This window comes from Thalassophryne amazonica, chromosome 22, assembly GCF_902500255.1.
Source record: "Thalassophryne amazonica chromosome 22, fThaAma1.1, whole genome shotgun sequence".
Classification (NCBI taxonomy): Eukaryota; Metazoa; Chordata; class Actinopteri; order Batrachoidiformes; family Batrachoididae; genus Thalassophryne; species Thalassophryne amazonica.
Window position 1 is genome coordinate 32,723,527 of NC_047124.1, and position 24,270 is coordinate 32,747,796.

The window sequence follows — 24,270 nt, forward strand, 5'->3', positions numbered from 1 at the left end:
CATATATTTGTCTCAATGTGTGAACTTTTGCACGTGTACACACAAGCATGGACAAGTACTACTGCACGTGCATCGAATCACCCAAACCAGGCGGTTCATCAACAACTGAGCTAGGACGTGACGAGAGTAGAAGTAGTTGTTGATGGTCCTAAATTTGAGCCAAGTGTGAATCCCTGTTTTGCAACAAGAAAATGATAAGCAGAAATAAGAGACAAAATACAAGTTAGTCTCAGTGGAACATCACAGGTCATGCTGGCAAAGGTTGCACATGACTTCAGATCTCAGTTGCATGGGCTCAATTTGGTGGGGGCGCTCCTTTTCAGCTGAGACCGCTGCAACATATTGAATGAGAGGTGGAGGTGGCATTCCCACCGTTGTTGTTACTGGGTGTACACACACCCACACTTGACTGTCTTTGTTCTTCGCCAGCAGTACCAGATCCGACAGTCGGGGACGGTGATCACCTGGGAATTCGGGACTTGGCGGCTCCAGTATTCACCAGGTTCTGGGGCGGCGGAAATCGTGTGGTTCCGGCTCTTCTCAGGACAGACGTCTTCTATCCTCGAGCCTGCCCACACGTCACCTCTGTGTATTGACTGTTATATTCTGTGATTGTCTGTATGTTCGTTGTGCACATTCACAACATTAAATTGTTACTTTTTGGCTCATCTATTGACCGTTCATTTGCGCCCCCTGTTGTGGGTCCGTGTCCCTACACTTTCCCAACAGGGACAGAATATGGTATGTCCACCCCCACCTTCTGACATGTGTGTGTACTTGAAACATGCTATGCCAGTCTTATGTGCAAACCATGTCAGCCTTATGTGCAAAACCATGTCAGAATAGTATCTTTTTGTCTGCAAGTTTGTATTTTTAGCAGCAATGACTTGTTTACAACACCTGTTTCTTGTTTATCGCATTTGGAATTTTCTGGGACTGCATTTGCCCAGATTTGAAACCAAAAATAGTTGCCTCTAGGGACTAGTGTCTACACATAAGTATCAATGAACCATATGCTAATTTACTCAATTCTGAAAGTTAGAAAAGGAAATCAGAAAAGCTATCCAGGACCTCAGAAAGCCCATCTGCAATTATTGCTTGATCTCCAAAATCAGTCTATGCAAGCGAAACTCTGTTCAGTATGAATGTTGTCATTAGTGCCACTTCGAAAATTAAATTCATAAGTCATTTATCCTAAACTTATGATCTGTTTTTTCAAACTTATGCAAAAACAAATCTTGAGAAATAAAATACAGTATGCGATAGTTAATAATTACTAAGAGCCTGTTTTTTCATATTTATGAATACATTTTACCACATTGCAGTTTTTTTTATGAGAACTCAACCTATCATTCTTTTTGAGTTCTACACATGTGGTGATACCTTATTTACACCAGGATGTTACTAAAATCAATGCTGGCTATTCTCAGAATAAAGTACTTATATCCAGTTTCAAATTGCATAAGTCAAATGGTGTCCACTTTATGGTTTTCTCAAGACATTAAAATTACTGTTCTGGATGCTCAGAATGCATCTGAGCTTATCTAAAAACCGTTGGCTTCTGGGACCTAAAGCGGCCCCCAGACCCCCCACCCGCCTATGGGCTTGGCCCTGCGGGCCTCGCACTTTGTCCCCCCCCCAATTTCTAGTTCTAAATTGCACCCTTGCTCAGTTGGCGTTCGACTGAGACATTGCGAGATTAGAGAAACGCTTCATAGTTCAGCTTTTGTTTGTTGCATCACCAGTCATACAGCTTCATTCAAGACAATGGTTTTTAGAAAAAAGTTGTGAAATTCCAGCAACTGTTTGCCAGATGGTGCATGGAAGATGTGAGCCTCAATTTGGTCTTTTCTCAATATATGAAAACACTAGAGGTATAGGTCCATATAGACTTTGCAGCATTGAAGGAGTCGTGGTCTTCTTGTTTCGGCTGCTCCTTTGGGGTCTCCACAGCAGCTTAATCATTTACATCTCACCCTGTCATCTGTATCTTCCAGTGTCACACCAACCACCTGCATGCCCTCCCACGGAACATCCATGAACCTCCTCTTTGGCCTCCCTCTTCTCCTCCTGCCTGGTGAATCAAAAATTCTGCCAGAGTATGCAAACTTTTCAGCACAACTGTATATTGGCCCAAGGAACCCATATCTAGCAGAGGAGTCCCAGTGGCACCACCAGAAACCTTCACTTGTTTTCTTATCATTGAGATTTAAAATGTTCAGAGCCATCCAGGCTTTTACATCATCAAAACACTAATGCAATGACAGTGTGCATCATTCTTTTTAAGAGGCACATACATTTGACAGTCAACAGTAGAAAGGAATACCATGTTTCCTAAGTATAGAACCAAGCAGGATGATGTATATAGAGAAGAGGGCCAAGAACTGAGCCTTGTAGGACCCCACACAAGAGAGGAGCAGATGAAGACACAGAGTTGGCAAGGCTGCCACAGAAAGTTCGGTCTGCCAATTACGACCTGAGCCACTCCAGTGCTATGGCCCTGATGCCCACGCACTGCTCCAAGCGAGAGATCAGGATTTCATGGTCCACTGTGTCAAATCTCAGCAGTTAAATCTAAAAGCAAGAGAATAAAACAGCTACCACAGTCAGTGCCTGTAAAGATATCATTAAAAATTCAAAAAAGCCGACTCGGTGCTGGGCAGGGTGTTAAAACCAGATAGGACAACCTCGAGAATATTGTGTTCTTTCAGAAAGAGCATTAATTAAACTAAACTATCTTGGAGGATTTTTGAAAGAAAAGGCAGATTGAAGATAGGTCTGAAATTGGCAAAAACTGCAGGATCTAGCCCAGGCTTTTTAATCAGAGGATGCACTACTGCCTGTTTAAATTTTTCAGGGACCACACTTGAGGACAGACTGCTATTAGTAACTGCAAAAACAGATGGTCCTACAGTGTGAAAATCCTCTTTAAATAGTGAAGAAGGGACAGCGCTGTTTGGAGAACCTGACAGCGTCAAATAACCAACAATCTCCTGTAAAAAGGACAGGCTCAAACTGGGCAAAGACAGCAGAGCAGGGGACAGAGATTTTAGGGGTCATAAGCAGAAGGTGAGATAAGAGCCCGAACAGAAGAGACCTTATCAATAAAAAAGTTAAGAAAATTTTTTAGAGACAGTCTGAGGAACATCAAGAACAAAGTCAATAATCTTGAACAACACAAGAGGCTTGTGACAGCTTAACAATATCAGATAAGTGCATTCTTTTAGCATTTTTCACAGTTGCGTGATATGTTGACAGCAGTCCCTTAGCATTGGAAAAGACACCTGTAGTTTGTCCTTTTTCCATTTGCGTGCAGCTCTATGGCACTCACGTCTAACAGAATGAGTCGTGTCATTTAGCCAGGGCTCAGATTTAGTTTTAGGCTGCCTGATTTTGAATGCATGGAGCCACATCATCTAAAACAGTCTGGCAGGTGGAGTGAAGCCATGAGCTAAGCGCCTATGTACCACATACCACACGTTTTCTCTTGGCACCCTGTCATAAGCTTTCTCTAAATCCATGAACACACAATGCAGCTGCTTCTGGCCTTCTCTATACTTCTCCATCAGTACTCTCAGAACAAACATTGCATCTGTACTGCTCTTTCTTGGCATGAACCCATATTGCTGCAAGCCCATTTTCTAAGCTTAGCATCTACTACTCTTTCCCATAACTTCATGCTGTGGCTGATCAACTTTATGCCTCTGTAGTTACTGCAGCTCTGAACATCACACTTGTTACTAAAAATAGTATCCAGCACACTTTCTTTCCACTCCTCAGGCATCCTCTCACTGTCCAAGATTTTATTGAACAATCTGGTTAGAAACTCCACTGTCATCTCTCCTAAACATTTCCATGCCTCCACTGGAATGGCATCTGGACCAACTGCAGTCCTTTAACCTCCAACACACTTAACATACTCTTCCTTTAAAATTACCTCAATGCAATTTCTCTTCCTATCATCACTGTGACACACGTGAACCCACCACCGATGCTCCTGGCCTTACTGCCCTTCCACTGGGTCTCTTGCAAACACAATATATTTATCTTTCTCCTCTCCATCACATCAGCCAGCTCTCTCCCTTTACTAATCATACTGCCAACAAAGTTTCACTCCTACTTCCACCCTTATAGCTTTCCACGCCTCCCTCTGTCTCTGTGACTTGGATAGACACATCTATGTCACAGAATATGTCTTGGACGACATTTAAATCAAACATTAATAAATATATACAATATGGTAAAACTGTCAAGTAGGCAGTTCCCAAAAACAGTGATTATGATGGAAGGAGTGAGGGAAGCCACCAAGGCTGCTTCACCTTAGAGTAAAGTTGAGAAGGATTGTAAAACAGGAAAATCTCAAATCTAGGCTCAGGTTTCACATGTGCCTTCGGGCAAACTGCATCTGAAATTTCACATTCTTTAATAAACTCCTCCTAGCACTTCATCATGAAGATATATAACTTTTGATGTAACAGATCAACGTTGCACAATGCATAGTTTATCCAACCACAACCACAGAAGCCTGTATACCTTCTTCAGAGCTGTTTGAGTGTTTTGGGGGCTTCCCTCACTTGTTACCTTCTAGCATCACCACTCAACTTTTAAAACCTGATTACTTGACACAAATTTACCATACAGTGCCATACTTTTATTTCACTATAAAAGTGATGATTTTAACCTGATATTTGAAATAAGTTGCCCCCATCCAAGCATTTGTGGACAGACAATGTAGATGAAGTGTCTTTTCCAAGGGCATAGGTAGTGTGACCTGGTATCAAGCTCAGGTCTACCTACTGCTCCAGAATCTTGTTCCAGATTCTTTAGATTATTTTGCCTGGTCAAAAAGCAAGATGGAAGTGGTTCTTCAGGTAGGCCCTTCAATGTCAAAGAGGTTCCTCATTTGTCACCTAATAACATTTAGCAAGAGGTTTTAAGAAGTGCAAATTTCTGGGATCCTCCCTTTTAAAATTCTTTTTATATGGAAATAAACTGACAACACGTGCTGTTAAAAAATTAAATATGTGCAATTGTGGAAAATTGAGCTTGAGAGTTATTAGATAAGGTGTATTTAAACTTACTAACGGTCACAACAGTGCCTTTACACAGAGTATTAGGTCTCAAACACACGAAATGAAAACGTGTTCAGGAAAGCAAAATGCTGATTTTTCCACAAAACAAGGAAAACCACAACTGTAATTAAAAAGTAACCCCAGCACATTAGACCACAGCCACACATTATTCAGGGAGAAGTCATGATCGGTTTGTTAAGCTACTCGTTATTCCTGCACAGTGCTATCGCTGCGTGACCACGCTGACACCTCACTGCCATTTATTATGGACACTGAAGAAGCAGAGAAGGTCACAAGCAAGACAATGTGTCAAGAAAGACTCGCACCGGAACCGCTGACTCAGCATTCTCACACACGTCACCTGCCAACAGCGAGGAAACAACCTCAAAGAGCAGAGACAACGTGAAGATGGGACCAGGCCAGGATCTAAAAACAGGGGGTTTGACCTTTGCTGGCATAGGGTCTGGGGGCCTTTTGGGATTTGGGAAATTCTGGGATTTTGATGTCCAGGGATGTAATCTGGAGGGTTTTTGATGACTACCCCCTCCACCCAATTTAGTTGTATTGCTTAATATGTGTGGTATTTGTATTCTTTTTGCACATTTTCACCTTTTCTTTGATTGTACCCCAAATTGATATCACAACGTACATGTTTATTTCATAAGATTACTATCAATCAATCAATCAACATATTTCATAAGTCTTGAGCTTTGATTTAAAAAGTGCTGGGAAGGAAATAGTGTGTATAGATAGGTAGGTATAGGTAGCGTGTTCCACAGTCTGGGTTCAGCTACCGCAAAAACACAATCACCCCAGAGTTTGTATTATGAGTTGCCCAGCCACCTGTAATATCCTACTGTACGAGGTCTGTCCATAAAGTATCGTACCTTTTTATTTTATTTTTTTAAACTATATGGATTTGATTCATATGTTTTCACGTCAGACAAGCTTGAACCCTTGGGCGCATGCGTGAGTTTTTCCACGCCTGTCGGTGACGTCAATCGCCTGTGAGCACGCCTTGGGAAGGAGTGGTCCCGCCCCGTCATCAGATTTTCATTGTCTGGAAATGGTGGAATGATTTGGGGTTTTTTTCCATCAGAATTTTTTCAGAAGCTGTTAGAGACTGGCACCTGGAAACTATTTGAAAAATTTATCTGGCTTTCGGTGAACATTTTACAGGCTTCACAGAGAATAAGGTCTGGTAGTACAGCTTTAAGGACCCCTTTAAGGACGCTCAGTGCGCCGCGCTCCGAGATGCGATGACACGGCACAAGCCACCGGACCATTTCTGAGCTGATGGCTCTGTGGATACGAGACCGTCGTGTGTTCTTTCTCTGGTTATCACAAGAGCTGGACATCAGCCATTTTCCGTCAGATTTCACTTTTAACAAGAGATTTTGTCATGGAAAGCCGCGCGGAGGCTTCGCGCGTCACGACTGATTCGCTTTGGAAACGAGACAAAGGAACACCTCCGTTTCGGCGTGTCAGAGGACAAGTTTGGACGTCTATATCGGCTTTCAATGCTTACCAGTCCAGTAAGTATCAGTGAAATTGTGGAGAGCTGGACATGTCCAAACTTGTCCTCTGACACGCCGAAACGGAGGTGTTCCTTTGTCTCGTTTCCAAAGCGAATCGGTCGTGACGCGCGAAGCCTCCGCGCGGCTTTCCATGACAAAATCTCTTGTTAAAAGTGAAATCTGATGGAAAATGGCTGATGTCCAGCTCTTGTGATAACCAGAGAAAGAACACACGACGGTCTCGTATCCACAGAGCCATCAGCTCAGAAATGGTCCGGTGGCTTGTGCCGTGTCATCGCAGCTCGGAGCGCGGCACACTGAGCGTCCTAAAAGGGGTCCTTAAAGCTGTACTACCAGACCTTATTCTCTGTGAAGCCTGTAAAATGTTCACCGAAAGCCAGATAAATTTTTCGAATAGTTTCCAGGTGCCAGTCTCTAACAGCTTCTGAAAAAATTCTGATGGAAAAAACCCCAAATCATTCCGCCATTTCCAGACAATGAAAATCTGACGACGGGGCGGGACCATTCCTTCCCAAGGCGTGCTCACAGGCGACTGACGTCACCGACAGGCGTGGAAAAACTCACGCATGCGCACAAGGGTTCAAGCTTGTCTGACATGAAAACATATCAATCAATATAGTTAAAAAAATAAATAAAAAGGTACGATACTTTATGGACAGACCTTGTATGTGCAGAGATTAAAAATTTCAGACAAGTAAGACAGAACAAGGCCATTAATAGTGTTAAAAACAAAATCTTAAATTCTTTCCTATGAAGGGCCAGAAATTAAAAAATAAATTTTAATGTTACATCAAAATACATTACCTTGTATTTTGTACACAAACTAATTTACAGTAAAATAAAAGCAATTCTCTGCAATTCCCTGGCAGTATATTATTAATGTGCAAAGGAGGCAGAGGTGGTGGCCAAGTGCACTCGTTTCCAGGTTCTCAGCTCAAGGCCACCGCTGCCCATTCTTACAAAGGGCATCCGGTGTAAAACCTGTGCCAAATCAATATGAACCACCTCCAATCTGCTGTGGTGACCACGAGTGAAACAAGGCAGAAGGGACTTATTTTATTAATGTTCAGATGGCAGAGAACAATGCAGTTTTGTGCACCTTTGAAATAAAAGTCAAACTTTCACTTAATTGAAAAATTTGTGAAAACACAGAGTTACAGTTCAGTACTTTACAATACTGTTTACTGGCAGTGTGAATTTCTTTGGGATTCTGAACATTCAAACTGTGTGCCAGTCAGCAAGAACACCATCACTCCACGTGTCTTCAGCATCTCACATGCTTTTCTAGGTGCATTATTGAAAGATGTCTGTTTAGGTTGGTGATAAATGGCGCTTAAATTTTTATACACTTAAAAGAACAACCTGGAAGTTTTGTCACTGTTGTAATTTACAAATATATATTTCAACTAGTAAGTCAACAAATTAACAGAATTTTTCTAACATTATCACACTGTTTTTAAGAAATCATTTCTGTAGAATTTAAATGCAGTTCTTATTGTATATCAGTGAGGCTCTGTTGTCCTGCTCCCATTTTGCTTGAGGCCACCACAGGAGGTTTGGCATGAGATCCACATGTTGAGCTGGTTTCTTGTACACTCCAGCTGTAGAAGGAGACTGGGTTGAACCTGGGATATTTTGTTTGTGAGGCAAGCCCAAATTTCAGTAAGGGTGTTCAATATTTTTTCTTGTCATTCAAGTTTATTACACATAACTTAATTTCTGTACTTTTTAATTTAATTGCTTTGTATGTATTTATTATTTAGATTGTTACTGACATCTGGTAAAAAATTTCATGTCAATAGCACCTTTAGAAATATATTTACTGAGAAAAATGGCGACATGTTCAATACTTATTTTACCTGCGACCGATCAATCAATCAATCGATCGATAGCATCCTCGGTTCAAGGCTGCTCATACCCCATTGCAATTTTTACCTAAGGCCAAAATATGGCCACCGGGAATTGCGAAGGCCTTGCGTGCGTGCATCCGTCTGTCCATCTGTGCTCAGTATGAGTCCAGTCTTATTACTGCCAGAGTCGTCAAATTCAGAGAGAGCATTCTTGGGACACAGACCCTGGACAAGTTCAAAGATGGCTAACCTTGACATATTTTTAAGAGGTCAACAGTTCACATTCTGTTTCCTATTGTTATGCACATACGGCCGAGGGTATTTTAGCATTGCATTATACGATTAATTTCTTGTAAATTATAGTGGGTTCATATTGTAAAATTTACAGTATTTTCTGTAACATTTTCAGATTTTTTTTTTTAACAGGATTATTCTGGTAACCACAGTTGCCACCTTTTTTCTAGAAAAGTGATTTATTTACTTATTTTATGTTGGCTAGCATTCACAAATACAGATTTAAAATGAAGTGTTTAGAACATCTTTATGTGTGAAATACATGTAGATTTGTTCTGGCCACTACAGCTAAATTATCACAATTAAAATCTTGATTCAGCTCGTTTTACTGGTTTTAGTGGATAGATAATTAAAATTAAAATACAGAAGACTGAGGCAAACCTCTTCAGTGGACTCTGACCAGTTTAGTGCCATTATCTCTGAAGGCCAACCATGCAGTATGTTTTTACACAATTGGGGGGGCAGTGACACTTTTGGGTCTCTTTTATACAATCCATTGTATCTCAGTTATTTAATTTTTAGTGACAGTTTCCAACTGGTAACTGTCAGGCCAGTGGAACATTGTCAGTATGATGTCAAGGACTTTAATTTCCCATTAATAGAATAAAAATGATATTCTTTTCCATTTAATTTAATTTTACAATGCACAGTTTCAAATATGTGAAGACTGAAACGGGGTCAAATAACTGTGGTAGACTCCGAGAAGCATTACCTGAGTGTTTTTCTGCCTGAATCCGGCTGTAACGGCTTACCGCCATTTAGGCTCCGGAATTGTAATTATGAGATGACATTTATTGTCATTGTCATCACATGAGTGTAAAAACAACAAAATTACGGGGCGGGGGGGGGGGGGGTAATAGGGAGGGAGACATGCGTCGTGTGCAGACGAGTTAAGTTTCAGTTTCTGTCCTTGTGTGTGTAAAGTCTGACATTGCAGGCTGGAGGGGGTAGATAGATAAGAAGGGGGAGCCGAATTCCATCACCAAGGCCGTAGATCCTTCTGGGGGAAGAGCAGGGTATTTGGCCTTCAGGAGCCGTTAAGGCTGCCATGTTGATGTTAGGCGGAGAGATACAGAATTCCATTTACTGCACCTCTGACCATCTAGAGTCCAAATTTATAAAGAATATTAACCGGTCCTCAGCAGCACATTCCTTTGCAATGCAGCCATATGCTCCGAGATCGTATCCATTTTCAGTTAGAGTTCAACAGTTCACGCAGTCTGCGATTACACAGCATTCCCCAACTCAATCATGATGGACAGATGAGGGGATGAGAATCTGAAAGCAGCCGTCTTGCTAATATTCCTGTGGGTCAGGGCAGTGCACAAACCAAACACCACCAAACCTCCCACTATAAAAGCGAATAGAAATAACGTCTTCCACAGAGAGTGGAGCCAGCATGTCATACTCCAGTCTCAGGCATCGAGAGCATAGCCCGGGGGGTAGGTTCCATCAGGGCACGCAGGATCCCCCAGCCCTGATTACCTTGTAAAAAAAAAAAAAAAATGGTGTCAATAGCGTTGAGAGACCATCTGATCAATTCCATGGTTAATCCAAATCTTAATTTGAAGAATTCACACTCTGGTGAGGCTGGGACTTTGAAGGTCAGAGCAGAGATAGAGAACAGAAAGGAGGACAGGAGAGGGGAGGAATGCGACCATCCTTGCTGGAGTCCCAAGCTGAATTAATAGGCAAAGTGGTGTCATAACCTATAGCTACCAACTTGTGTTGTCAATTAATGCTTAGCAGATGTCCACAATCCCCACAAGGGTGATTTTTAGACTACGGGCACTTATGTCCTTTGATCATATTTTATGAAAAACAGAAAAAAGGGGAAATTTCACACTTTTATAGTTATCTTTACAATGAAAGTGTGTTAAGAAATTTGTTCTAGTAGTCTATGATGACTTTCACCTTTTTTCAGTATCATTATATGCAAATATTGCCGTTTTGTGCTTGTCCTACACCCAGACTTTTGATATTCAATGATAAAAATGAATGGTAAAGAAATGTTTTTTCTAATGTTTTAAAATATCAATAAAATATCAGTAAAATAATCAAAACATAATTGGGGTATTCAATGTCATACAACTGTTGTGATTTTTTTTTTTTTAAACAAAATGTAGTTGTCCCACACTATTGCCGTAATTTCCACCACAACACTGTAATGTCCCTAAACAGTTTGTATGAAAGATTGTTTGGGTAGTTTCTATGGAGATAAACAGTGACAGAGCACATGTATATAGCGCCAAATCACAACAAACAGTTGCCCCAAGGCGCTTTATATTGTAAAGCAATGGTGTGGTGGAAATTACATTTACAAGGGCAATAGTGCCTGTAGTTAAAGAATCATCCACAAATAAGAATTAATCCATCTTCTAGTCTCAAAAACACAGTATTTCCTCATTAGTTAAACAAGTTAAATGCTAAAATATTTGACTTTTGCACATTTACAGAGTTGTCTCTTAAAAGCACTGGTTGAAATTAGAACCATCTGTGGGGTTTGAGACAGCAAGAGAAAGATTCTATGTAAGAGTCTGAAGGGAGAATGAAAGAGCTGGAAAGACAGAAGGCAGGACTCAAATTTTTTGTGGCAGATGGGAAGAGTGAGGGGTATTTAGGTCTTTTTAGTGCCAAGTTGCAGCCACTACTTGATTGGGCGCTTTGAAAGGAAATGGAAAAGCTCTCCAGGCAGGTGCTTATCTTTGACCAGAGCTTACAGAGTCAACCAACCGCTAAACTGCTTTACCCTGAAAGCCAGACATTCATGGGGTAAGTTCCAATCAGCCTGTGAAGCCTCATGTCCAGGAAAGTTCGACCAAGCCCACGGAACTATTATGAAAAAGATAGAAACTTTCATGCAAGTTCAAAAACGTTGACACTATGTTCCGTTATGTTTTTAAAGTTACACACAGATAACAGAAATAAGACACGTTGATAGTAAAACATCACAACTACTTGGAAAAACAGGAAGTAATGGTAACCGTTCCCCATAAGCAGTCTGATCACGTTAAACTGGTGTTACAGTTGTGTTGAAAAGCAGTGTGTTTTAAAAAACTGAGTAAAGTTCAAATTCTTAAAATAGCTTTCATATCCATTGACAACACCGCACATTCCAGTCCAAATCAAAACAAGAAAAATTTATCAAAATTATTACTTTATAGAAAGTTAAGAAAGATGATTTTTTTCAGCTGTTCATAAAAAAATAATTGTATTTTTCTTTCTGTGACCCATATTGAAGGACAAAGGCAACAGATGTTGTACATGTTGATTGTCGTGCATTTCTTTCTGAAAATATGAGTAAAATGGGACGTTCCAGACATTGTTCAGAATAACAGCGCACTTGGATTAAAAAGTTGATTGAATAGAGGAAAGCATATAAAGAAGTGCAGAAAACAGACTGCTCAGCTAAAATGATCTCCAATGCTTTAAAATAGCAACAAAACCTGAAAGACATGGAAGAAAACAGAAAACCATCTTTCAAATGGATCAAAGAATAGCCAGAATGGAAAAGACTCAGCCAATGATCAGCTCAAGGGTAATCAAAGAAGATCTAAGTGACATGGAGAGAAATGGAGCAACATTTTGTGGACTGATGAAAACAAGATTGTTCTTTTTTGAGTCAAGGGGCCGCAGACAGTTTGCCAGAAGACCCCCCCCCCCCCCCAAATGAATTCAAGCCACAGTACACTGTTGAAGGCAGTGAAGCATGGTGGAGCAAGCATCATGATACGGGATGTTTCTCATAGTAAGTTGTTGGGCCTGTTTATCACATGGATCGGTTTGAATACTTGAAGAGGTCATGTTGCCTTATGCTGAAGAAGAAATGTCCTTGAAATGAGTGTTTCAACAAGACAACCCCAAACACACCAGCAAACAAGCAGCATCTTGGTTCCAGACCAACAAGATTAATGTTATGGAGTGGCCAACCCAATCCCTGGACATTAATCCAATAGAAAACATCAAAAATGCTGTTTGAGGAAAAAACAAGAAATGCAGAGGAATTGTGGGTTGTAGTCCAACAGTCCTGGGCTAAAATACCTGTTCACAGTGGCCAGTAGTTGGTCGACTCCATGCAACACAGATGTGAAGCAGTTCTCAGCGACATTAGTTATACAACTAAAGTTAAGTCATTCACAGGAAAGAAATCTAAAAGCATTTTTCAGTTTTTACAGCAAATGCTATTTTTTAAACAGCTTAATATTCCTTTTTCTTCACTTTCTGTAAATTTGATCAATTTTTGATTGAAATAGAATGTGCAGAGTTCCCAATGCATTTGGATGTATGCAAATGAAAGCTATGTAAAGATTTTGATCTTTACACACTTTTTAAAACGTATTGCTATTATTTTGAACACAACTGTGCCTACATGATCTGCACGCCTGTAATGTGACAGGGCCAAAATACTGTATGAGGAAAAGGACACTACTAAAAGCCAACATTTCTGAGACCATACACATTTACAAGCATGCCATAATAATCCCAAATCAGTGTATGTCTATCCAGAAAAAAACCTCAAAAACCACAATGTTCTGCCATTTATCTAGGACCAGGTCATGGTGGCAGTAGACCCAGCAGCGTAACCCACACATCCCTGTCCTAGGCCACATCCTGCTACTCAGTGGTGGGCACAGCTAACCAAAAAATTAGCTTCAATAACAGATAATCAGCTAACTGAAAAGTTATCTTCATGGAAATATAGACTGGAATGGACGTGCGCGCCTCAATCTACATTAGCATCGCTCAGGACAGGAAGGGGCCATTACTAAGAGTGGAGATGTGCAGATCATCAATAATAAACTGATCGCTTTTTTTTTGCACTAGCATCGCTATTTCTTAAAGGATTTTAATAAATGTAAGCTTGTTTTAAAGCCATTTGAAAGCTCTTTCCAATGAACCTATGCATGTGTGGGTAAAAAAAAAAATTGTTTTATGTAAAGTGTGGAAATTTGGGGAAAATATGCCATTCTGTTCATTTACTGTGATGTTTTTTTTAAGTTGTATTCATGCTGATTAAAAGCTCTAACGAACCCACAGATGCCTGGATAAAAAATCCTTATGTTTTAAAATAAAAATCTGAAGTATGTCTTGCCATTGTGGACATTTACCTTGCTGCTTTTTCCACTGTAATATTATTGCTAGTCTTTTAATAACATGATTTTTACTAACATTTTATTACAAGTAGATATAAAGCCATTCAGAATTTATGACTTTTGACCCTCAGTCAGGGTAAAAAGTACCTCCTCCATCCCCTCCAACCACACTGTTAAAATTTAAATGCCGCCTATGACCACCATGTACACATCATATTAAACGAGAGAGAGAGAAATAAACATTTGTTTCCATATCTGTATGCATGTGAACGCAGCTTAATGAAAAGAACTTATGGCGTTGAGTTATAGTCTCAGTATATTGATATTAAATTGTGACATAACGACTTTAAAATAGACATTTGTTTTACATAATTACATTAAGGCTGTTGTACAGTTCATTTTAGTACTCGAGAATTTGTTTTTGTAGTTGGTGCAGTTGATGGTGAAGCACTGGCTGCCTTTCTCCTCATTTCACTTCTGTTTAACTGGCCCAAGGTGCTCTCTCCACCCTTAGTAATGGCCACCGTGCGGCACGCCGCTAGTTACGTGACGTCCATTCCAGTCTCTATTTCCATTTTTTTCCCCCCCAAAAAAAGGCATTTTCAAAAAAAAAAACAAAAGCCAAATTGTAATTAGATAACCATCTGATATAACCGGTGTCAAAATAAATAGAACACTGCCATACATTCAGTACTTAAGCTGGGCTTACACTGAGTTTTGGCCCTTTTTTCCACTCATGCGAGAATTTTTTGGATTGTGCCGAGTTTCAGCTAAATCGCGCGTCCTGCATCATGTAGTATACATGGAGTAACGAGCTGCGTTTAACCTCTCACGACCACCTCCTGATTGGCGATCGTGTGGTCGGATGAAAATCAAACCTGTTATTCTGGTCAGCTGCCATGAGGGTATCTCGCTGCTGAAGTGCAACAAGCATCCAACCTCTCGCACTGTGCCTGTGCAAACACCGCAGAGAGTAGAAACAATGATCATCTCTTTGGGAGAGCAGCTTCTGTTTCTATTTCCCCTTTTCTTCAACTCATGTAAAGTCTTGTATTTTTTTTTTTCTTTTTTTTTTTTTTTTTAAACTTTGATGTCTCCCATCGAGAGTTTTTATAAAAATAAAACAGGACAAGGACAAAATAAACAGGCACAAACAGGTGAGTTATTTGTGAATGTTTTATTTGTGATGAAATCAGACATTTTATTGAAATGGGTATTCCAAATAACACAATAATGGCCATGCTTGGGCTTCTTCCCACTCCCTCTTCAGGCACATTTTCGCATGGAGGGCTCTGGGCACTCTGATGAGCGAATATGATATGCAGAATTACAAGACGATATGATTAGATAAACTATGCATAATGTTAAGTTTTCTGTATGTGACATTATTATGTTGTATAAATAACTAAATTGCGTGTCCAATCAAATTACTGTTAATTACAGCTTAAAACTCTTATCTTGGTTGAATATTAATACATCTTCCACCCAGCAGAATGCAGCAATTAACTCAACATAAGTGTGAGTGTCTACACAGTTATGGATCTGCTAAATCAAATATTTACTTGTCCTCACGTGGGTATAAAGTGTAGTCAGGCACAGAGCAAGTGTGTTTATAGTGTCTGACACCAGAAATTAACTGCACTAAACTCTAAAGCCCAGTGCAGTTTATTTCTACTACTTAAATAACACAATGGTCAGAAAGCCTCAAACAGTGGGTCTACAACACAACACAGACGTGCAATAACAAAATACAACAAAAACACAAAAATTTGCATACATATTGCTAACATATGTCTGAGTAGTTTCTCACATATGTATACACTAAGCCCTTCAGAGCCACTTGTTGCCCACACTCGCTACTCTCTACTCTTTTTGCATTTTTCTGTCTCAGCCATTTGCCTGTTTTTTTTTTTTATATGTGGGTGATTCTTTAACTACGGGCACTAGTGGCCTTGCAAATGTAATTTCCACCACACCATTTCCTTACAATATAAAGCACCTTGGGGCAACTGTTGTGATTTGGTGCTATATACATGTGCTCTGATGTCACTGTTTATCTCCATAGAAACTATCCAAACAATCTTTCATACAAACTGTTTAAAGGGACATTACAGTGTTGTGGTGGAAACAACTACATTTGGTTTAAAAAAAAAAAACAACAGTTGTATGACATTGAATACCCCAATTATGTTTTGATTATTTTACTGATATTTTATTCAGAGATATTTTAAAACATTAGAAAAAACGTTTCTTTACCATTCATTTTTATCATTGAAGGTCAAAAGTCAGTGTGGGACAAGCACAAAATGGCAATATTTGCATATAATGATGCTGAAAAGTCATCATAGACTAATAGAACAAATTTCTTAACACTCATTGTAAAGATAACTATAAAAGTGTGAAATTTCCCCTTTTTTCTGTTTTTCATACAATATGATCAAAGGACATAAGTGCCCGTAGTCTAAGAATCACCCATGTATTTTGGTCATATCTTTCGCCCCGGTCCCTGGTGGGAATTGCTTGTCATTGCTCAGTTACCCCATGACCCACACTTTCCAACAGTTGAGCCCTCAAGTCTCCATGTTTCCTGCATTAGGTGAGCATATACACTTTAAGAAGGCACCGTGTTCCAGCTTTCCTCGCCAGATTGTTGTGAATATTGGACTTTCTAGCATTCCTTCAGGAGCACTCCTAGTGTTCCTCGACCTCTGTGTTTTTGACCTAGGAAGTGTTTAGCCTTTTCAGGACACTTCTGTTGTGTGATAATCCAACTGTCATAACCAGAAAGTCCGTCACTTTTCAGTAACAACAAACTCGTTTATGTTGCACTCTGGCCGAAAGGTAATGACAGGCCCCACTCTGACTGGCTGAATTAATATAATGCCTTCACCCAAACCCTTCATGCCCCATTTCTAATTTGTACTCAAATTTTGCACTGTGCAAACACAAAAAATGAGTTTTACATGCCACCACGTGCCCACAGACGCATCATATGAAGACTTTTCAGTCAGGCAGGCAACCCGGTCACCTGCATTTCCACGCAGATTTTAAAGGACTTAAATGATAAGTACCAAACTATTTTTTTGAGCAGGAAAGCCTGTAATGTGCTCCTAAATGATCACACCACTAAGGCATAATGTGCAGTGTGCATATACATTAGAGTAATGTGACTTCTTGGAGTGCTCAGTGAAAAGTATCCCATTAACTACAAAACCACAATAACACTGAATACCAATGCACTGTTGTAGCGGTTCTCAGCTATGCGTCTCATTTCTCGTGAGGATAACCTGTTGAAAGACTGATGCTCAGCAATCCCATTATCCCGGCATGTCTGAGATGCGTTGACAGTCCCACAGTGGGGCAGCGGCGCTGGGGGGGCAAGTAGGTGCGGTGGGGGGGAGCTGCTGTGTATAGGTGAAGAAGAAAAGACAGGGTTGTGAGGCAGCAGGAGAGAGAAAGGCTGAGAGAGAGGTATGGTGTGTGAGGCTACGGGCCTGGGTGTCCTGCAGGGGATTACAGATGGCCCTCAGAATTAAATCAAAACTGTGCTGACTGCCAAGGAATGGGCTCAGCGACACATCGGGTGCCAGAGGAGAGGGGGGGTAAAGGCTGGCGCAGCAGGAGGAGGCTGCCGCCATAGAGTGAAAATCGCTTTCAAATGAGTTTCTGAAATATCTAAAAATAAATTTCCTTTGAAAAAGCTCAGACAGCTGATATGACTGGATGGGGGCCGAGTGAAAAGGTGGCCGCTTCCTCCATTTCCCCACATCTCAGCCACTTCAATAACCTGGCAGTCATTCCTCTAACATCTCATTCCCGTCCCTCCAAACCCTCACACACACAGGTAGTGTAATAGCATGTGGGTTTAAACAAAGGTCATGCTTCTTACTTGCTTACCAATTAACAGTTGCATTAGTAAATGAACAGAACACCTTTTCTTGGCTCGTGATATTTATCAACACAATACTCTACATGAGGATCTTTCCAAGGTCCAAGCAGATGGCGAAGGTTTTTTCAAGAGTGAATAAAGCATAATTACCATTCATTTATTCTTAGACTACGGGCACTTATGTCCTTTGATCATATTGTATGAAAAACAGAAAAAAGGGGAGATTTCACACTTTTATAGTTATCTTTACAATGAAAGTGTGTTAAGAAATTTGTTCTAGTAGTCTGATGACTTTCACCTTTTTTCAGCATCATTATATGCAAATATTGCCGTTTTGTGCTTGTCCCACACCCAGACTTTTGATCTTCAATGATAAAAATGAATGGTAAAGAAACGTTTTTTTCTAATGTTTTAAAATATCTCAATAAAATATCAGTAAAATCAAAACATAATTGGGGTATTCAATGTCATACAACTGTTGTGATTTTTTTAAACAAAATGTAGTTGTCCCACACTATTGCTGTAATTTCCACCACAACACTGTAACGTCCCTTTAAACAGTTTGTATGAAAGATTGTTTGGGTAGTTTCTATGGAGATAGACATCAGAGCACATGTATATAGCGCCAAATCACAACAAACAGTTGCCCCAAGGCGCTTTATATTGTAAGTCAGTGGTGTGGTAAATTACATTTACAAGGCCAATAGTGCCCGTAGTTAAAGAATCACCCTTAAAGCAATGATCTTCAAAAAAAGATTGGAAGGGATTTGGATATTTCTCCCCTCTGTGGGTTAATTTAAAGGGCAAGGATGCACTCCTAAAATAAACACCTGTGATCGACAATCTTTCAGATGGGACTGCATCAAAAACACTCATTCATCAATAACTGATATAACCACATGGGAAAGGGATTATTTTGGGAAACCTTTGTCAAGCACTACAAACTGGAGTTGCATCCATTGATGCCACTTAAAACTTTACTATGAAAAAAAGTCTTTCGTTAACCTTGCTGCGTCAACATATCTGTGTTCGAGGCATCTGGGCTGGATCGCCATACAGTGGAAATGCGTTGTGGTCAGAAAAATCAGCACTTGATTTTTTTTGGAGGAAATGGGCACCATGTGACCTTGGACCAAAGTCAAAAAGAACCATTCGGATTTATCTGCAACAGGTCCAAAGCCCAGGGCCTGTCTTGATTTGGGGTTGTGTCAGTACTCTTGGCCAAGTTAATTTAGACTGCTGCAATGGCAGCATTAATCCAAAAAGGTAAACAGATTTTAGAGCAACATATCCTCCCTTCAAGATGACATCTTTTCCAGGGATGACCATGGATTTTTCAACAGATACACTTTTGATGGCCAAGAAGTTATTGAAAGCTGGGAGTTTGTCTTGATCCAGGTCAATCATCAAGTCCCCAGTCAGCTTCAAGTACTGCAATCAGGGCATCCACTCATTCTACAAAGATCATAGCATCCCCTGGATGCGGTCGATGTTGAACGGTGGTCATGTGTGGAGCAAGTTCATTTGGTTAATAATAAAAGTTACAACAATTCAGAGGGCTGTGTATGGGTTAGCACAAAACTGCAAGTGTGGAAATAAAGGGGATGAGCCCATCCATGATAGATCAGTGGCAGAAATGAGAGACGAGGAGTTATCTCAGGAGTTTCAGCTCAGTGCAGATTTGTCTCTTCCATAAGTAATCCGGCTGGTGCACCACGCTGAGCAGGTTGCTAAACAGATTAGCCTCGGGCTAATCCAGCAGAGGATCACATGGGTAACCTTAGCAAAGATAAGCAAAACTGAGCGTAGAAGATGAAAAGAGCAACTGCAGAAGGAGCAAAGACTAAACAGGATCAGCGCTATTGTAGGTGTGGTACTCAATGTGCGGGGAAGAAATGTCCATTTAAAAACTTGTGTAAAAAGTGACATAAGCGAGGCCACTGGACATAAGCCCATACTCTCCAAAAGAAGTTACAGGGGACACTTTTGAACTCCAGTTTCTTTGAGAAATCTGTAAAAAGACAAGCCGGGATTAGTGGGCTGTACACGCTTAAGAGAGACAACAGAGCAGATGTTAGAAAAATAGGTGAAAAGACATTTCAAAAAGTTTGCATCAGATTCATGAACTTTGTCAGTTGGACACATTCTTCATAGGTCCCAGAGGCAATAAGACATGTGTTGGCTATAGAGCCGGTCCTAACCTCAATGGGGCCCTAAGTAAAAGGGGTCCTTCTACCCGACTGTAGACAATTTGCCATTGACATACAATCACCAGATTTGCCAGTGTTCCCAGTGCTTCAACCATAAGCTGCACTCCAAAAAACACAATAGATAAAGCAAGCTAAGAGTAAATACTGTAAACGTGCAGAGAACCGGATGTGTCCAACAATCGGGTTAGGTACCGTTTGTGTTTTTTGACGCCACACAAATTAATATAATAAAAACTAGCCTAATTACAATAATTTTACACTACATAAGTTGTGTTACAAACACTGTTGAAAAGTAAAAACCATGTGAACAGAGGTGACATTTGAGCCATGAATATAATTTTTGATGTTGTGAGTGTACCGTGGGCATAAGATATGTACCTACAGGGATGATATAAAAGGACGGACCCCACAGGAAGTGGGTGTGGCATTAATGTATATACATGTGTGATCTACTTGAGGAACGGCATTAAAGAGTTGACTGTCATGAGTGTCTCCCGTGTCCCATCTGGTAAGAGATATAGATTACAACAGTACATGTTACATGGTGTCAGAATCGTGTTGAATTCTGCCTCAGACGATCGGAAAGAAAGAACTGTCCGTCAGTCGCGGTAAAATTAATTTATTAATAAGTCAAGTGCATCCCAAATTTTTGCGGTAAATGCTAAGCTATGCTAACGCTAGCCAGCAGTTAGAAACTGAGTGCAGCAAGCTAGCAGCTAGTCAGACCATGAGGGAGCGTGTCAGTAACGGACGTTGAAAGGACAGCCCGGAGGACAACTCGACGGTAAAAAGGAAGAAAAGAGGATGGATTCACTTTTCCTTGTAACCCCACCAGATGAATTTTCTGACTTTTCTACATGGCCCAACTGGATTCGTCGATTTGAAAGGTTCCGTGTGGCGGCGGGACTGGACAAGAAAGATGAACAGTATCATGTGAACACATTGGTTTATGCTATGGGAGATAAAGCAGATATTCTGTCAACGCTAGTCTTCGATGCTGAGAATAATGAGAGTATAAACAAGTACCAGTCAGTTAGAGCAGCCTTTGATAAATATTTCATATGCAAGTACGTGATTTACGAGAGGGCGCGCTTCAATAGGAGAAGACAGGAGCCAGGTGAGACAGCTGAAGCCTTCATCGCGGCAGTTTACAAACTGGCAGAGCACTGCCAATATGGCCCTCTGCAAGATGAAATGATCAGAGACAGGCTAGTGGCAGACATAATGCATCATGGACTGTCAGAAAAGTTACAGATGGACAGTGAATTAACGTTGGAAAAGCAAAAACCGCAATTCGGCAACATGAAGAAATGAAGAAACAGCAACCAGTAGTGAGAGAGGCAATGGCAACTGAACAAAGAGAGGCGAATGTGGACTTACTAAAATTTAAGAAAGCCATACAGAGATAACCAGACAGGGAAAACGTCCTATGGAAAGGGACAAAAGGACATTCAGAAAGGACAGAAAAGCTGTGGGCGGTGTGGAAAAGGGCCGCCACACTCCCTGAACAACTGTGCTGCACGAGATGCATAGTGCAGAAAATGTAGGAAGAGAGGACATTTTGCAGCAGTGTGTAAGTCAGTCAAAGTAGGTGCAGTGCTCGAGGCAGGGGAAGAGAAGACACTTTTCCTGGGTGCATGGGGAAGAAACCTGCATAGAAAAAAACACTGAAAATGAATGGACAGGCACTTACCTTCAAGCTGGATACAGGAGAGGATGGAACCGTCATCCCAAGCGCTGCCTACTCAGACTGCATGGCCCACTCACCAAAGCATCCATACCACTGTGTGGACCCAGCAACGAACCGCTACAGGTGAGAGGTCAGTTTGATGTTGTCATGACATACAAGGACAGAACAACAATACAGCCAGTGTATGTAGTACAAAAGCTAGCAACACCACTGCTGGGTCCGCCAGCCATCTCAGACCTAAAACTGATACATGTAGTGGATAGTGTAATAGAGTCAGAGGCCGACATGAAGAAACAGTACCCCTAGGTCTTCACAGGACTGGGCTGCCTCACAGGGGAGTACAAAATCAAAATGAAGGACAATGTCAAGCCCTATGCACTGTCACTGCCACAGCGTGTCCCTCTGCCACTGCACGACAAGGTCAAAGAGGAGCTCCAAAGAATGGAGAAAATGGGTTTGATCGTGTCCATAGAGGAGCCTACAGATGGGTGTGCGGGCATGGTCGTGGCACTGAAGCCCAACGGAAAGATCAGAATCTGCTCTGACATAACACATCTGAATGAGTACATTTGCAGAGAGACATCTTTCCAGCTGTCGACGAAACCCTGGCTAAGCTGGCTGCGGCAACCATCTTTTCGAAGCTGGATGCTACAGCTGGATTCTGGCAGGTACCCCTACATCCACAATCAGTCCCACTGACTACATTCATCACGCTTTTCGGGAGATACTGCTACAAGAGACTGTCTTTCGGCATTTCGTCAGCACCCGAACACTTTCAAAAATGGCTGACACATGCTGAGGGGGTTAGAAGGGACAGTATGCCATGCTGACGACATCCTTGTCTTTGGGTCAACACGAGAACAACATGACCAGAGGCTGCACAGGGTGCTGGAGCGGCTCCAGGAAGAGGGGCTGACACTGAACAATGACAAGTGTCAGTTTGCAGTCAACAAGGTAACGTTCCTGGGCCACATCGTCAGCGCGAGGGGCGTAGAAGCGGATCCAGGCAAGATCAAAGCCACAGAGATGCCCACGCCCAAAGACGCTGCGGACGTGAAAAGGTTTGTGGGCATGGTCAACTACGTGGGCAAGTTCTCTCCAAGTATAGCAGAACTCACACAGCCACTGAGAGACTTGCTAAAAACAGACAGACTGGGTGTGGGGCAGTGCACACCAGAGAGCATTCGACGAGCTGCGTAAGGAACTCAGCTCACCAACAGTACTGGCCCAGTACTGTCTACACCGAGAAACAACAGTAGCAGCAGATGCTTCATCCTTTGGGCTAGGTGGAGTGTTGTCTCAGAAGCAGCAGTCTGGAGAGTGGAGGCCAGTAGCCTTCATATCACACAGCATGACAGAGACAGAGCGTAGGTACACCCAGATAGAGAAGGAAGCGCTGGCGCTGACCTGGACGTGTGAGCGTTTTCAGTCTTACCTGATAGGGAAGGACTTTTTGATACAGACAGAGATTCAGGCTGCAGCTGCTTCATTTCACGTACAAGATCGAACACGTGCCTGGAAAGAAATTGGTCACAGCAGATGCACTCTCCAGAGCACCAATCCAAGCGCTGCCCACACCAGAGGACAAGCAGCTGGAAGAGGATGTGTGTGTCTCCATCAATGTCATCATGGAGCACCTGCCAGCATCAGAACAGAGGTTAGTGCAGATCACAAGAAGCACAAGAAGCAGATGTGTGCAAAAGACTAAAATGCATGGTGCAAACAGGTTGGCCCCTGAACAGAAAAGCTCTTCCACCACAACTGCAGCTGTACTGGCAGTATCAACAAGACCTGCTGGTGGCAGACGGACTGCTGATGAAAGGCCAACGAATCGCCATCCCTGCCACACTGCAAGAGCAAATGCTGGACAAAATACACGAAGGTCACCAAGGTATGACAAAGTGTGTGGCCAGAGCACAGCAATCAACGTGGTGGCCAGGTCTGTCCAAACAGATCAAGGGGAAGGTGGAAAACTGTGCAACCTGTGCACGGGAGGCCCACAATGCACCAGAGCCACTGCTGACAACTCAGCTGCCAGATAGACCATGGCAGCGTATCTCTTTCAGTGGGACAATGCAATGCATCTTCTGTGCATTGACTACTACTCACACTACATTGAAGTGGCAAACCTCACCACCACCACAGCTCACATGACAGGAAAGCTGAAGGCGATCTTTGCCCGTCACAGAGTCCTAGAGACCGTTGTCATGGACAACGGCCCCCAGTTCTCTGCAGCGGAGTCTGCAGCCTTTGCCAGAGACTAAGACTTCACACACACGACCAGCAGTCCCCGTTACCCTCAAAGTAATGGAGGCTGAGAGGGCGGTGAAGACAGTAAAATCTCTCCTGAAGAAGGGGAAAGATCCCCACAAAGCACTCATGGCCTACAGGGTCACTCCCTTGGCACACGGCTCATCCCCTGCACAGCTGCTGATGGGTCGCAACATCAGGACACCCCTGCCGATCAGCGAAGAGAAACTACAACCTGCATGGCCTGACCCGCAGGCCTTCAGAAGAAAAGACCAGGAGTTAAAAGAACAACAGGCTTCTTGGTACAACAAACGACAACACAAAGACAAGACCAGGACAAATGTCTGGGTGAAGGACACAAAAGAGACAGGGATTGTCAGTGGT

General features: G+C 41.8%; 2 long non-coding RNA genes across 2 annotated transcripts in view; both read right to left on the reverse strand.

Moving 5' to 3' along the window:
* The window catches only part of LOC117504477, a 757,689-nt gene that overhangs the window by 512,923 nt on the left and 220,496 nt on the right, over positions 1-24,270 (reverse strand). The window lies entirely within an intron of this gene.
* LOC117504475 lies at positions 4,121-12,142 on the reverse strand. The gene is made up of 3 exons (XR_004558803.1): positions 11,985-12,142; positions 5,935-5,939; positions 4,121-4,134 (listed from the first exon to the last, which is right to left on the reverse strand). It is a non-coding gene; the product is annotated as an uncharacterized LOC117504475 (long non-coding RNA).